The sequence below is a fragment of the Oncorhynchus masou genome, chromosome 18, assembly GCF_036934945.1.
Source record: "Oncorhynchus masou masou isolate Uvic2021 chromosome 18, UVic_Omas_1.1, whole genome shotgun sequence".
Taxonomy (NCBI): Eukaryota; Metazoa; Chordata; class Actinopteri; order Salmoniformes; family Salmonidae; genus Oncorhynchus; species Oncorhynchus masou.
The window spans coordinates 30,312,421-30,329,526 of NC_088229.1; the positions used below are offsets into that span (position 1 = coordinate 30,312,421).

The following is a 17,106-nucleotide window of genomic DNA, read 5'->3' on the forward strand; positions in this document are numbered from 1 at the left end:
TTGTAAAATACATTGTAGCAGTTGTAAGGGCAAAGATTCAGGCAGACAGATCGAGGTGCAAATAGATGTTGGTTTTATTTACACTCACCTCCGTATCTATTTGGACAGTGGGCCTCAATACTCCAGCATTTTTTGGGGGAGATCAAATGTTTTATATGAGGTAACAGTATATATATATGAGGTGACAGTATATAATGTGACAGTATAGAATCAAGGGCTCCCAAGTGGCGCAGTGGTCTAAGATCCTGCATCTCAGTGCAAGAAGCATCACTGCAGTACCTGGTTTGAATCCAGGCTGCATCACATTTGGCAGTGATTGGGAGTCCCATAGATCAACGCACAATTGGCCCAACATCGTCCAGGTTTGACCCGAGGAGGCCGTCATTGTAAATAAGAATTTGTTCTTAGCTAGGGTTGCACATTTTGAGGAATATCCAGAGGTGGAAACTTTCTGTGGGAATTAACAGGAATATATGGGAATTAACGGGAATATATTGGAATTAACGGAAACATGTGCAAATGAATATTTTTACCATTTAAATGTAGATGTTTTTTACATTGGATATATCATATGGAGACCGAAACATAAACATTATACCTTATCATAAGTAGACAAAATTACAAATGATTAAATCCTTCTAATAAAAAAAAATATATATTTTAGTTATGAATTGAACTTTAATTAAATGAGTTGACTCTTCACATGCGATGATTTCACTGAACAACAAAAGAAAGGGAATACTGAATGATTCCCAATGATCCATCGCATCCCCCAAAAAACGTTTTCAACATACATCTGTTAAATGATAGTCTAGAAACTAAAGCTTTGTTTGTCTTCCTCTCAGGCTTCCATGTCTTCTCCCTGGACCTCCTCAATGTCTACCTCTTGAACATCAGACTCTGAGGTCTCATCTTCACTGTGACTTTCCAACCTTGTTGATGATGGCTCGTTGGCAGGCTCAAAAACCTCAAATTTGCCCAGATGGCCACCAATTTTTCAACCCTTGTATTGGTCAGTCTGTTGCGTGCTTTGGTGTGTGTGTTCCCAAACAAGGACGAGTTGCTCTCTGAGGTGGCTGATGTTGGTGGGATTTGGAGGATGATGGAGGCAACAGGGGAAACAACCTCAGATTCACAAAGTCCCTTCCACCAGGTGGCTGATGAGATATGTTGGCACGATTGCCTTATTGCATCTCCATCCCAAAGCCCTTGCTTAGAAGTGTACTTCGCCAGACTGCCAAGAACCTTGCCCTCATCCAGGCCAAGGTGGTGAGAGACGGTAGTGATAACACCACAGGCCTTATTGATCTCTGCACCAGACAGGATGCTCTTGCCAGCATACTTTGGGTCCAACATGTACGCTGCGGCATGTATGGGCTTCAAGCAGAAGTCTTCACGCTTTTTGATGTATTTCAGAACTGCAGTTTCCTCTGCTTGGAGCAACAGTGAAGTGGGCAGGGCAGTACAGATTTCTTCTCTTACATCTGCAAGCAGAGTCTGAACATCAGACAGGATGGCATTGTCTCCCTAAATCCTTGCAATGGCTACTGCAATAGGTTTCAGGAGTTTCAGGCTGCTTACCACTCTCTTCCAAAATATATAATCCAGGAGGATCCTCTTGATGGGGCTGTCCATATCGTCAGACTGTGATATGGCCATTTCTTGGAGAGACTCCTTCCCCTCCAGGAGACTATCAAACATGATGACAACACCACCCCAACGGGTGTTACTGGGCAGCTTCAATGTGGTGCTCTTATTCTTCTCACTTTGCTTGGTGAGGTAGATTGCTGCTATAACTTGATGACCATTCACACACCTAACTATTTCCTTGGCTCTCTTGTAGAGTGTATCCAATGTTTTCAGTGCCATGATGTCCTTGAGGAGCAGATTCAATGCATGGGCAGCACAGCCAATGGGTGTGATGTGTGAGTAGGACTCCTCCACTTTAGACCAAGCAGCCTTCATGTTTGCAGCATTGTCTGTCACCAGTGCAAATACCTTCTGTGGTCCAAGGTCATTGATGACTGCCTTCAGCTCATCTGCAATGTAGAGACCAGTGTGTCTGTTGTCCCTTGTGTCTGTGCTCTTGTAGAATACTGGTTGACAGGTGGAGATGTAGTTAATTATTCCTTGCCCACAAACATTTGACCAACCATCAGAGATGATTGCAATACAGTCAGCTTTCTCTATGATATTCCTGACCTTCACTTGAACTCTGTTGAGCTCTGCATCCAGCAAGTTAGTAGATAAAGCATGTCTGAGGGGTGTATGCTGGACGAAGAACATTCAGAAATCTCTTTCATTACACATTGCCTGTGAGCATCAGGGGTGATCCAGTTGCATACTACGTTCCTCCATTGAGTCAAATAAAACTTCTGATTCCAGTAGGACCAGGAGCTGTTGCTATCAATAAGGTGTCTGATTCATCATTTTCACCTCGAATATAAGTAGTGGACCTTTTGTCAGAGGTTGCTTGTTGTGAGCGCTTAGGGAGCTTCATGCCCTTGGCCAGATGATTCTGCATCGTTGTTGCATTCTTCACATATGATTTGGCACAGTATTTGCAAATGTACACAGCTTTTCCTTCTACATTATCTGGAATGAAATTTCTCCACACATCAGCCTGTGGCATTTTCCTGTAAAGATTAGAAAAAAATGAGTAAAACAAATACATTTCCATGTACAGATAAATAGTTAAGCAGTTAGATTAAACAACTAATTTGTTAGATAAATACTTTTTAAATGAAACATGTATAGAAACAGGTGAATTAACACTGCTCAGTTAGCAGGCTCAAGCAAGCTAAAAACCCACATGATAGCAAAAACTACTTAGCAGAAATTGTTAACAAGTTAGAAGTTATTTAAAGACACTTTGCTGTTGGCTACTAGTTACTAATTACTAGTTATGTATGTCATATCAAATATATTCACCTCACCCAGTATTGTAATCAAACTTACCAGAAAGCATGTAGTCCTTGGCTCAGACAGTCTAGTGGTGTGGGCTCAATAGCATCTCATTAGTGTGCAAGATCTTCAGAATCAGCTGTACATGTGATGGAAAAGTGCACTGGACATGTGATGGAAGAATGCACTGTGCATGCAGAGGGTTGAGATTCAATTGAATTGGGGAAAGTTAAACCAAAATATGCCACAAGACCTATAATTGCCTTATGTGTATCCCACAAAAAAGGTTAACTTTTATAAGCTAACTCTTTGATGAATTTAACTTCTTATGGCAGTATTGAGTAGCTTGGATAAATAAGGTGCCCAGAGTAAACTACCTGTCCCAGTTGGTAATATATGCATATTATTATTAGATTTGGATAGAAAACACTCTGAAGTTTCTAAAACTGTTTGAATGATGTCTGTGAGTATAACAGAACTGATATGGCAGACAAAAACCTGAGAAAAAATCCAAACAGGAAGTGGGAAATCTGAGGTTGTTCGATTTCAGGTTGGTCGACTCAGCCCCTATTAAAGTTACAGTGGGATATTGGTCATCTTGTACTTCCTAAGGCTTCCACTAGATGTCACTCGTCTTTAGAAACTTGTTTGATGCTTCCATTGTGAAGTGGGGCCGAATGAGAGCTGAATGAGTCAGAGGTCTGGCAGCAGTAACGCGCTGGTCATGCGCATTTCACATGAGAGGTATCTCCCGTTCCTTTGCTTTTCTGAAGACAAAGGAATTCTCTGGTTGGAATATTATTGAAGATTTATGTTAAAAACATCCTAAAGATTGATTCCATACATCGTTTGACAAGTTTCTACGGTCTGTAACGGAATTTTAACTAGTGAACACGCTTCGTGAGTTTTGATTTGTTTACCAAACGTGCTAACAAAAGTAGCTATTTGGACATAAATAATGGACATTATTGAACAAATCAAACATTTATTGTGGAACTGGGATTCCTGGGAGTGCATTCTGATGAAGATCATCAATGGTAAGTGAATATTTACAGGGGGGGGTTTAAGTCAGTCACCAATTGTGCAAGTTCTCCCACTTAAAAAGGTGAGAGAGGCCTGTAATTTTCATCATAGGTACACTTCAATTATGACAGACAAAATGAAAAAAAAAATCCAGAAAATCACATTGTAGGATTTTTAATGAATTTATTTGCAAATTATGGTGGAAAATAAGTATTTGGTCAATAACAAAAGTTTATCTCAATACTTTGTTATATACCCTTTGTTGGCAATGACAGATGGTCAACATTTTCTGTAAGTCTTCACAAGGTTTTCCTGCGGAAAAAGCAAACCATGTAATAATCTGAGAACGGCGCTCAGAGAACAAATACATATATCCGCCATGTTGGATATATACAAATACATATATCCTGAATCTGCAATAGGTAATCAGCTTGGTTTGAAAAAATCAACTGTGGGAGCAATTATTAGGAAATGGAAGATATACAAGACCACTGATAATCTCCCACGATCTGGGGCTCCACGCAAGATCTCACCCCGTGGGATCAAAATTATCACAAGAATGGTGAGCAAAAATCCCAGAACCACACGGGGGACCTAGTGAATGACCTGCAGAGACCTGGGACCCAAGTAACAAAGCCTACCATCAGTAACACACTACGCCGCCAGGGACTCAAATCCTTTTTGAAATCTGACACAGGGGTTGCATTACAGAGTATATCTTTAATTCCAAGTATAACACTTGTATTTTCATCAACATTTATGATGAGTGTTTCTGTAAATTGATGTGGCTCTCTGCAATATCACCGGATGTTTTTGGAACTACTGAACGTAACACGCCCAATGTATACTGGGATTTTTTTATATAAATATGAACTTTACCAAACAAAACCAACATATATTATGTAACATGAAGTCCTATGAGTGTCATCTGATGAAGATCATCAAAGGTTAGTGATTAATTCTCTCTCTATTTCTGCTTCTTGTGACTCCACTCTTTGGCTGGAAAAATGGCTGTGTGTGTTTTTGTGACTTGGCTCTGACCTAACATAATCATTTGTGGTGCTTTCGCTGTAAAGCCTATTTGAAATCGGACACTGTGGTGAGATTAACAACAAGATTACATTTAAAATGGTATAAAATACATGTATGGTTGAGGAATTTTAATTATGAGATTTCTGTTGTTTTGAATTTGGCGCCCTGCACTTTCACTGGCTGTTGTCATATCGATCCCGTTAACGGGATTTCAGCCCTGAGAAGTTAAGCAAAATTCTCCAAATTCCAGGGCTTAACTTTCCATGGAAAATTCCGGCAACTTACTGGAAAGTTTTTCGACCCTTTTCAACCCTATTCTTAACTGACTTGCCTAGTTAAATAAAGGATAAATAAAAGAAATATCAAGTTCACATAAAGTGAAAGACCTTGATCCACATGATTATAGAGCCAACCTATTTATTCTCAATGTTGGCCAATCACGGGACCTTCCTTACACAACCTTGCCTGTTTAGTATGCCAGTCCATACACTATCGGAGCTGTATTAATCAGATATTTTATTCTAATGGAGTTTGTGGCCAGTCCATCAATCTATGCTGAGAGGAAGTTGGCTCGAGCTACCTACTGTAGTAGAGGTGGGCGCACATGTGCAGTCAAGGTGGAGAACCTTCACAGGACATGGAACAGTACCTCTTTCTGTAGGCTATATTGGTGTTAGCTTATGTATAGATGTGTGCAGTCATAAAAATATGAATTATCCTTCTATAGGTTCATGCAGCCACACTACCAAAATAGTGAGCAGCTAGTTTAGCAGAGGATGTCATAGACAAATGCAGGATAGGCTCATAGTTTATTAGTTCCTCTAATTGGAAGATGTAATACGGTCACGTTTGTTATAAAGATGAGACCAAGGCGCAGCGTGAGTAGAGTTCCACGTGTTTTTAATAAAACCGAAACTCAGCAAAACAAAACAAACAAGCGCAAACTAAACGTGAAGCTATACGAATAGTGTAGACAGGCAACTAAACATAGAACAAGATCCCACAAACACCAAACGGAAATGGCTACCTAAATATGATCCCCAATCAGAGACAATGGTAAACAGCAACGATAAACATATCAGGCCAACATAGATATACAAAAACCCCTAGACCTACAAAACCCTAGACATACAAAAACCCTAGACAATCCAAAAACCCTAGACAATACAAAACTAGCGTACCCACCCTAGTCACACCCTGACCTAAACAAAATATAAAGAAAACAGAGATATCTCAGGATCAGGGCGTGACAAATACACATGCTACATCATGACTGAGGCAGTTTGTTTCATATTAATTTGTTGACCTATATAGTGAGCAATGAGCATAACACTTGTGAACCAATAGCTGTTCAGACTGTGAGTTAGTGTAATCAAACGTTCAAAACAGTGTCTGCAAAAGCAAACAGCCATTGCAAGAGGAATGTGCCAGGTCGCAGCAAAATCCTTGGTTGGTCTTTTGAGACAATATTGCTTGACACAGGGAATGATCTTGGACATGCATTGTCTTCCTGAGGTAAATTGATGTAATTCAGTCATCTAGCTACCTCTCAGTGGCGTAAAGACAACACAATGTCGTCATTTGAAAGATATAAACATCTGTCAATTGTAATGTGTAATGACTGTTTATTACAATCAATCTTATGACTCTGAGACTGTAAGTTTATCTAGTGGTGAATTCAATATGGCTGTGAACAAATAACTGTTCCAGCAGATTCAATTAAATATCATGAATTGAAAATCAATCATGTAATGACATAGAGCTGACACATGGGAGGCAGTGTGTCTGAGTGTGTCATGCATGACTGTAAAGGCGTTAGCATGCTACAGTTTGGCTGGTGCCTATAGGCAAACCGGAAAACAATTGCATGACGACAAGTCGTCTCTTGTTGAATGACAACAGGCACATCATTGAAGAATTCCTTCAGTTAACCAATCGCCAACGAGGGGGTGTAGACTTCGGCTGACGACTTCGGCTTGCCTTCGCGAAAGATGTTTGTGTGCCCGAAACAGCCGAAGAAACACTTGCCGAAGTCGAAAACTAACAATAACGTCAGAAAATGTCGTCATAATATATGCACGAACTGTTCCAAATGATCTTCTATGGACAATTGGCTTCTATTTCTGGGAAATGTGTTCCATGTGACATGAACATAAAATGCAATTTTCACAAGGAAACTAACTGAACCATAGGCTTTAAGGAATATTCCTGTAGGAATTTTCCTGTACAGCAATTCCTCATATAGTATGTATCTGGACGTGTTATGTGTTGATCATAACCCTTATCTCCAAACCAATAGTATTCATAAGCAACCCTCTTTCGCAGGGAGACATAATAACACAAGGGGCACAGAACAATGACATTGGTTGGCACAAAGACTAGAATGCACTCTGGAGAAGCAGAAACAGGCAGTAATCAAGGAGAGGTAAGACAGAGGGATGGAGGAGTGGCAGGCTTGCCTCCCTCTGAACAGGCCCCAAATAGGGGGATAGAGAAATTATGTGAAATCCTGCTTCAGTTGCTGTGCGCGATCAGTGGAGAAGCACAGTGAGTGAACACGCACACTAGACTGATCACTGACACCCACACAGATGCTCAGTCGAATACTGTAGAGTAGACAGTAGATTAGCTAGGAGAGAAAGAATGAGAGGATCCAAAAGAAGATCAGATTGAATCCAGACAGTAAGAAATAGGACTGTGTTGTGAGACTAGAGGAGGCATGAGTCAGTAGCTGGTACTGTAAACTCAGTCTGATGCAATGAAAGTATGTATAGACCAGCTCACCAATAAGAGCTAGCTTCTGTAATACACAGATCTCAATGTTGAAGGCCCTTTCCTGTTTCAGTATGACAATGCCCTCATGCACAAAGCGAGTCCATACAGAAATGGTTTGTCGAGATCGGTGTGGAAGAACTTGACTGGCCTGCACAGAGCCCTGACCTCAACCCCATCGAACACCTTTGGGATGAATTGGAACGCCGACTGAGAGTCTGGCCTAATCGCCCAACATCAGTGCCTGACCTCACTAATGCTCTTGTGGCTGAATGGAAGCAAGTCCCCGCAGCAATGTTCCAACATCTAGTAGAAAGCCTTTCCAGAAGAGTGGAGGCTGTTATAGTAGCAAAGGGGAGACCAACTCCATATTAATGCCCATGATTTTGGAATAAGATGTTCGACGAGCAGGTGTCCACATACGTTTGGTCATGTAGTGTATAATGTTCTCTAACAGCCGTCATGCAAAAATATACATTTTCACCTAGATTTGGCTTGTCTCTACAATATTTAATCAATCCCACAACCACTGCCTGCTCAAACATCAGTCTTATAATTCTGTTTGTTGAACAGTTAGATTGTGGCGGTGTCTCGGAAGAACAATTGTCGTTTGCACAGCCATTGTTTTCTAAGTGTTGTTTCATGTGTGATATTTTATCATCCCTGATGTAAATTAAATAAATACCTGACAACATTACTGTAAATGTCTTCATGTGAAAGCCTCACATCTTGCAACTTTGATATTAAAACTCACTTAATTGTCTGGTTGGGGAAAAACAAACTTTCAGTGAGTGCAAATATAGCCTACACTGAAAAATGGAAGCATCTACCTATGAGGGGTCTGCTTTTTTATTGTTGGCCTAGCTACTCAAACCCCATTCAGAAATTGTATTTGAGTTACAAGTTGGTGGTGAATATGATGTGTTAACAATGAATGATGTTTTTTTTTACTCACATCCAAAATAAGAACTGGACAAAAAGGTTCCCTTGTTGGAAGGGGGTGGAGCAGCAGCAGGTAGGTAGGGGGGGGTAGGGGGGGGGGTATTGGTATATTTGTAATAGGCTATGTCATTACCTAATTTAAATGACCATTGAATAGGCTACAGCAGATTACAGCTGTGGATGTGAACTCAAAACTAGGCTAGCCTAGCCATGCTTTCAAATATACGTATTCTGTAGCATGTGCATCTCAAGGATTCTAAATTCTACCTTCTTTTCTTGATTTTGAACGATTTCAGTTAAACTATTTATTTAGCGTTTTGCCTACACAGTTGTTGCCTACCCAGAGCATGCACATTCATTTACAGATTGGCACGCATGCTGCTTGTCCCCTTTGCCACACCCGCACCAATACTCCTGCTTCATTCTCTTGTCTAGAGGTGAGACAATGGCTATTTGAATCATTTAAAACGCACACAAGTAAAGCCGAAGGCATGACAGCCAAATATACTGCATGGGTCAATTGCCTATTTCAATACTGGATATTAGAATATTTCGGACAACAGATTTGACACACTTGCATCTGACTCGCAGGGTCCTAACGCATTGTTACGCGCGTAGCCTAATATACATTACTATAAGCAACACTGACACTAGCTATCGTAGGCTACACTGCATTATAACCCAGCATATCATACATGAAGAAGGATGTTGGTCTTGGCATATGATTGAACACCGGACCGATCATACTGCACAGATTAAACCTTTAGCAACACCCTTGCAATCATTCCACGAAACCGTCGGTGGCTTTAACACCGGTAGACTATATGGGAAGGTGTCAACACACGGTTTTGTGCAGGCATTATTTTCCACTACTATACGAATAACAAAACGTTCCGGGTGTCGGCTACAATGTCATGCTCACATGATACACAGGCTACACCTGTGCCTCCCATACACTGCAAGATAACTGCCAGAGAATGCAGAACAATTAAATAAAGGCTACCTGTCCTGTCGGGTCCAACTGTCAAGTCTTCAGTCTAGATGTGGACCATTGAGGTTACAGGCCAGTGAAGCAACGTTACACCGACGCCGCCACCGCCCCTCAGCTTCTTTTCCCCGGGAGATGGCGCGAGAGAATAGATGGGAGGCACGACCGGGAAGGCGCGGAGGAAAGACGGAGGGGCGTGCTATAGGGGACAAGGGAACTCCCAGCGACGCGCGTGATGTGTCGACTGCTCCAGCTACCATATCTTGGACACAGGGCCGATGCAGACATAAAAAACAACAACACAACTATTTTTTACTCAGTCGGGTCTCAATTTACTAATGAAAGTAAGAATAGCAGAATAGACCAGGTGCAATTCCGAAATGTGGTTGTGCATCAGCAGTTTTTCTCTTATTATGTCAGTCGCTGACAGTCACTCAATTAGCCATGCCAGCCAGTGGCGATCCGTCATTCAGGGCAGAGCCGCACCTGTTTTGATATAAAATAAAATACATTAAATTGGGGGGGGGGCTTGCCTTGCCTGTTTTGCATGTTATTTTGCCATTAATATGTGTCAAATAACAGTTTACAAACAATGTAACATTGAGTTTATAAAGAGTTTAATGAGTTTATAAAGCCACATTCAAACATGGTCTCTTTTTTGCTTCCTTGAGTGAGGCAGCTCCAAAATACAGGTGAATTCAGCCTAGCTCAGTGCTTTCGGTGGTGGTGGGGCGAGCCATCAGAAAATAGGAGCGTTGCACCGTGATTGGCTCAGTGTTCTGTCACTCATGGGGACACTACGTCATCGCCAAGTTTAAGTCCTTAGTAAGGGTAGACATCCAAAATTTAAGCCCTTTGGGTCCTGCCATTACAAGTGCCCTTCCAAGAAGGCTCAAGGTCATTGGCCACAGATAAAATTACATCAAAACACAGTATATGTACAGTAGCTTTGATTGGTTTGATCATGTCAACATCTTACTTTCAAGGTCTTAGCTAGCAGCCATCATCATTAATCAAGTCGACAATCTACTGGCAAATTATTTTCAATCCTTGTCATATGAAGAGAAATAATGAAGATAAATTATAGATAAAACTTTTCCGGGCTCATCAGCCATTGGACATAAAAATAACACAACAAGTTGGAAATCGCAAATTCAACAATGAGTGGTTTGTAAGGAATCAGTGGCTAACTGCAAGCATTGCAAAGCAACCACTAACATTAGCATGAATTAACATGAATTCCCACCATACAGTGGCAAGAAAAAGTATGTGAACCCTTTGTGATCTTCATCTAAGTCACAACAATAGACAAACACAGTCTGTTTAAACTAATAAACAATTATACGTTTTCATGTATTGAGCACACTGTGTAAACATGCACAGGGTGCAGGGTGGAAAAGTGGATGTAATAACTGGTTGGAAGCAATAACCTCAGCCAAACATTTTCTGTAGTTGAGGATCAGAACTGCACAACGGTCAGGAGGAATTTTCAACTCTTTACAAAACTGGTTCAGTACAGCAATATTCTTTTTATTTTTTTACCCCTTTTTCTCCCCAAATTCATGGTTTCCAATTTAGTGGCTACTATCTTGTAACATCACTATAACTCCCGTATGGGCTTGGGAGAGACAAAGGTTGGAAGTCATGCGTCCTCCGATACACAACCCAACCAAGCCACACTGCTTCTTAACACAGTGCCCTCCAACTGGGAAGCCAGCTGCACCAATGTGTCGGTGGAAACACTGTGCATCTGGCAACCTTGGTTAGCGCGCACTGCACCCGGCCCACCACAGGAGTCACTGGTGCGCGATGAGACAGGGATTTCCCTACCGGCCAAACCCTCTCTAACCCGGATGACGCTAGGCCAATTGTGCGTCGCCCCACAGACCTCCCGGTCACGGCCGGTTACAACAGAGCCTGGGCGCAAACCCAGAGTCTCTGGTGGCGCAGCTGGCGCTGCAGTACAGCACCCTTAACCACTGCGCCACCCGGGAGGCTGTTCAGCAATATTCTTGTGATGTCTGGTGTGAACCGTTCTCTTGAGGTCATACTACTGCATCTCAATCGTGTTGAGGTCAGGACACTCCAGGTGTATTTTCTTCTGTTGAAGCCATTCAGTTGTTGATTTACTTCTGTGTTTTGGCTCAATGTCCTGTTGCATCACCCAACTTCTGTTGACCTTCAATTGGCAGACAGATAGTCTTACATTCTTCTGCAAAAAATGATTGATAAACTTGGTAATTCATTGCTGTCGATGATAGCAAGCTGTCCAGGTCCTGAGGCAGCAAACCAGACCCAAACCATGATGCTCCCTCCACTATACTTTACAGTTGGGATGAGGTTTTGATGTTGGTGTTCTGTGCCTTTTTTTCTCCACACATAGTGTTGTGTGTTCCTTCCAAACAACTCAACTTTAATTTAATCTGTCCACAGAATATTTTGCCAGTAGCGCTTTGGAAAATTCAGGTGCTCTTTTGCAAACTTCGGATGTGCAGCAATTTTCTTTTTGGACAGCAGAGGCTTCTTCTGTGGTGTCCTCCCATGCACACCATTCTTGTTTAGTGTTTTACGTATCGTAGACATGTCAACAGAGATGTTAGCATGTTCCAAAGATTTCTGTAAGTCTTTAGCTGACACTGTAGGATTCTTATTATCCTCATTGAGCATTATGTGCCATGCTCTTGCAGTCATCTTTGCAGGACAGCCAGTCCTAGGGAGAGTAGCAACACTTTCTCCATTTATAGACAATTTGTCTTACCATGGACTGATGAACACCAAGGCCTTTAGAGATGCTTTTGTATACATTTCCAGCTTTATGCAAGTCAACAAGTCTTGATCTTAGGTCTTCTGAAATCTCTTTTGTTCGAGGCATGGTTCACATCGGGCAATGCTTCTTGTGAATTGCAAACTCAAATTTTGTGAATGTTTTGTATAGGGCAGGTCAACTCTAACCAAAATCTCCAATCTCATCTCATTGATTGGAGTCCAGGTTAGCTGACTCCTGACTCCAATTAGCTTTTGGAGCAGTCATTAGCCTAGGGGTTTACATACTTTTTCCAACATTCACTGTGAAATTTTAAATTATATATTCAATATAGACGAGAAAAATACAATCATTTGTGTGTTATTTGTTGAAGCACACTGTGTTTGTCTATTGTTGTAACTTAGAGGTCAGATCAAAATGTATGACCAATTTATGCAGAAATCCAGGTAATTCCAAAGGGTTCACATATTTTTTCTTGCCACTGTAAATCTAGAGAATGCCAGACTTTTATGACAAAGTTTGATGACAAAATTTGTCCACAAAGGACACGCCACCTTCACAAGGTGAGTGCAAAAAAGTATTGTATGCTGCTGCATAAAATATGTATTATGCAAGGGAGATATTTATACTTGTCACGTTCTGACCTTTATTTCCTTTGTTTTGTCTTTATTTAGTATGGTCAGGGCGTGAGTTGGGTGGGCAGTCTATGTTTGTTTGTTCTATATTTTGGGTATTTCTATGTTTCGGCCTAGTATGGTTCTCAATCAGAGGCAGGTGTCATTAGTTGTCTCTGATTGAGAATCATACTTAGGTAGCCTGGGTTTCACTGTGTGGTTGTGGGTGATTGTTCCTGTCTCTGTGTCTGCACCAGATAGGACTGTTTGGGGTTTTTCACATTTCTTGTTTTTGTAGTCAGGTGTTCATGTGTACATTTACGTATTAAAAAGAACCATGGACACTTACCACGCCGCATATTGGTCCTCTGATCCTTTTCGCCTCTCCTCTTCGGAAGAAGAGGAGGAAATCCCTCACAATACTGTAGCTAAGAGAGTGATACTAAGTGTATATGTTGTGTAGTAAGCTGTTAGAAGCCCATGTGCCTCACCCTAATAATTTGGTCTATTTTCAGCAACGCAGTATTGTAAACACATCGTTTGTGGCCGGTGTGTGCTTGTTTGCAAACCTTTTTGTACAGCTTTGACAGTGCTACTGATATTTGCTCCTCTTAATTTCGCCTACTGTTCTAACTTGGGCAGTGCATATGTAGCCTATAACCTGTTTTAGAGAAATGTAATCATCAAATATTGTAAGCGCTTTCATTGTCTGTTTATATGCCCCCTATTTTTTTAACCTACAGTTCTGACTTGTTGTACAGGGAGTACACTGTAAAAACGGCCCATGTTCTGAATTCTGTCGCTGTACATTTCAAAAGTGCTGAACAAATAGTTATATTAACTACGTCCGTTGTCTTAACCTCTTGAGTGTAGGGGGTAGTATTTTGATGTTTGGATGAAAAACGTACCTAAATGAAACTGCCTATTTCTCAGGCCCAGAATCTAGAATATGCATATAATTCTCAGATTAGGATAGAAAACACTCTAAAGTTTCAAAAACTGTCAAAATATTGTCTGTGAGTATAACAGAACTGATATTGCAGGTGAAAAACTGAGGAAAATCCAACCAGAAAGTGCTGTTTTTCCTGAAACCTCTTTGTTCCATTGCATGCCTTCCCTCCATTTAAAGGGATATCAACCATGGCTTCCACATGGTGTGAACAGTCTTTAGACTTAGATTCGGGCTTTTATTCTGAAAAATGAGCGAGAAAGATCACATTACGTCAGTGGATGGCTGGGTGCCAGCAGTGTTTTGCATGCGCAAGCAGCTTGAAGCAGACATTTTATCTCTCACTTCTATTGAAAAAGCTACGGTCCGGTTTAAATATTATCGATTATTTATTGTAAAAACAACCTGAGGATTGATTCTAAATAACGTTTGACATGTTTCTACGAACTTTACGGATACTATTTGGAATTTTTGTCTGCCCCGTCGTGACCTCTCGAGCCTGTGGATTTCTGAACATAACGCGAGGTATTTTGGATATAAAAATAATCTTTATGGAACAAAAGGAACATTTTTTGTGTAACTGGGAGTCTCGTGAGTGCAAACATCCGAAGATCATCAAAGGTAAGCGATTCATTTTATTGATTTTCTGACTTTCGTGACCAATCTACTTTGCTGCAAGCTCTTTGTAATGTTTTGTCTGCTGAGATAGATGTCCTTACATAAACACCTGGATAGCTTTCGCCGAAAAGCTTTTTTGAAATCTGACACGCCAGGTGGATTAACAACACGCTATATTGCACTTGTGATTTCATGAAAATTAAATATCTGAAGTATCCATTCTAACCACGAAATACTTCATGGGAGAGAGACAGGCGGGTGAATTTTCCAACAGAAAGACAGTCGATTCCAACAGAGATCACGACGACATACTGAGCGTAAATATACATTGATTGCAATGCATTTCAATCAATATAATTATCAACTGTGTAGTGACTTTTGTCTTTCGCTCCCTTCTCAGTCCACACCCACTTCCCTTTGTCTACCAAGCCATCATATCGGCTTAGCCCACTAGGGAACCTCCCCTATCATTTCCTTGTAACCATATTTACTGTTTGTTTGTTATGCAATTATGCAATTATTTAGTTATTTCGTAAATAAATGATTAAGACAATTGATGTATTGATGATTCATAGTGAAGGCTGAGTTCGTGCAGATAGCCAACAATTTACGATGTTCAGAATGAGACTAACATGAGGTAAAGAATAATTAATTAGAAGACTAATTGATCAGATAATAAAATATCTGAAGTGTTATATTAGGAAAATTATAACTTTGTAATCTGAAAAATGTCCTTGGTGCCCCGACTTCCTAGTTAATTACATTTACATGATTAGTTTAATCACGTAATAATAATTACAGAGAATTGATTTGATAAAATAACAGTCTTCAATGTAATGATGCCAAAGACACGACAAGCGTAAAAGGGAACATTTGAAACAGGTCGCTAGATTTAGTTATTTGGGAAATTTAGTTGTTAATGATACAAACCTTAGAATGTCATAGAAATCCAAACATATATGGGCTGCATGATACAACTATAGGCTATTGAGAAAGTCACAAAAAAGCTTGCTCTCTGTTCCTTGCCTCAGACTGTTTATGGGTGTTTTTAATTAATCATTACCTTAGAAAGCACTGTCCATTTCATTGTTAGGTTTTGAAATAACATCCACCATGACCATGTTTTCCACTCAGTTTCAACCTGTTGCTGAACTTCTTTCTTCTTGATCAATCACAGTGAGGTATGTTTTAAAAGCACAATACTGTTTTGATGATACCTTTTTGATGTGTTTTTTGATTGCATTGATGTCAGAGTGGTTAGAAGGACAATAGAGCCCTGAGACCAGGCCATTCGCGAGTAGAATACTACCAACGAATGTCCTGAGTGCATAATAGGAGATTGCCATGACTCAACGGTCACATGGAATTTTACTATGGTCATGACTCTTGACTGCCGGTGTGGTGGTAATATGGTCACTGCAACAGCCCTAGAGGAGACAATGGCTTGTGCTTAAAACCTCTTTGGGCTAGGTGTCCCACTACGACAACATCCGGTGAAATTGCAGAGCGTGAAATTCAAAATACAAAAATCGTAATATTAAACATTCATGAAAATACAAGTGTCTTACATTGTTTAAAAGCTTAACTTCTTGTCAGATTTCAAAAAGGCCCCGCATACACCAGCATTAAAAATGTTTTTCAAACCAGCAGAGGTCGTCACAAAAATCAGAAATAGCGATACCTTTGAAGATCTTCCTCTGTTTGCAATCCCAAGGTTCCCAGCTACACAACAAATGGTTGTTTTGTTCGATAAAGTCCTTCTTTGTATCCCAAAAAATCTATAAAGTTGGCGCGTTTGACTCAGGTACCCTAATATGTAAATAAATGAAACAAATTTAAGACGGAATGTAGTATGTTCAATACCGGAGTTAAAAAAATGAAGTGCGCAAACTCATTCACGCGGGCCACAAGACTAGAGTCCTAATGAGGGACACCTTGAAAAACTACAACTACTTGCTCATTTTTCCAAAAACAAGCCTGAAACCCTTTCTAAAGACTGTTGACATCTAATGGAAGCCATAGGAACTGCAATCTGGGAGGAATTATTTTGAATATCCTTTAGATTAGCATTGAAATGGCCTGTGACCTCAAAGCAAAAATCAGCATAGATTCTCCCGGGTTTTTGCCAGCCATATCAGTTCTGTTATACTCACAGACATTATTTTAACAGTTTTAGAAACTTTTATTTTATTTTAACAGTTTTAGAAACTCCTATCCAATGCTACCAATTATATGTATATCCTAGCTTCTGGGCCTGAGTAACAGGCAGTTTACTTTGGGAACATCAGTCATCCGAACTTCCGAATACTACCCCCTAGCCCTAAACATTTATTTTATTTTATTCCAGGTTATCAGTTAACATTGTGTTACTTTCATCCCATCTGTATCTCCTGTAACCTTTCCTAGGCTAACAGACTAGCTAGCATAATCCTTGAAACCTATGCTCTCATTTAGTCACTAGATGCGTTAAGAAAATGACATTGAGTGTTTGGAACCTTAA

At 40.5% G+C, this 17,106-nt stretch overlaps 1 protein-coding gene across 1 annotated transcript in view; it reads right to left on the reverse strand.

The window, feature by feature from the left end:
- LOC135559340 (band 4.1-like protein 1) overlaps window positions 1-9,784 on the reverse strand; it is a 116,710-nt gene extending 106,926 nt beyond the window's left edge. The window contains exon 1 of the mRNA XM_064993512.1: window positions 9,677-9,784. The gene's annotated coding sequence lies outside the window, so the exon portion shown is untranslated. The remainder of the gene's footprint in view (window positions 1-9,676) is intronic.
- Between the last annotated feature and the right edge of the window lie 7,322 nt (window positions 9,785-17,106).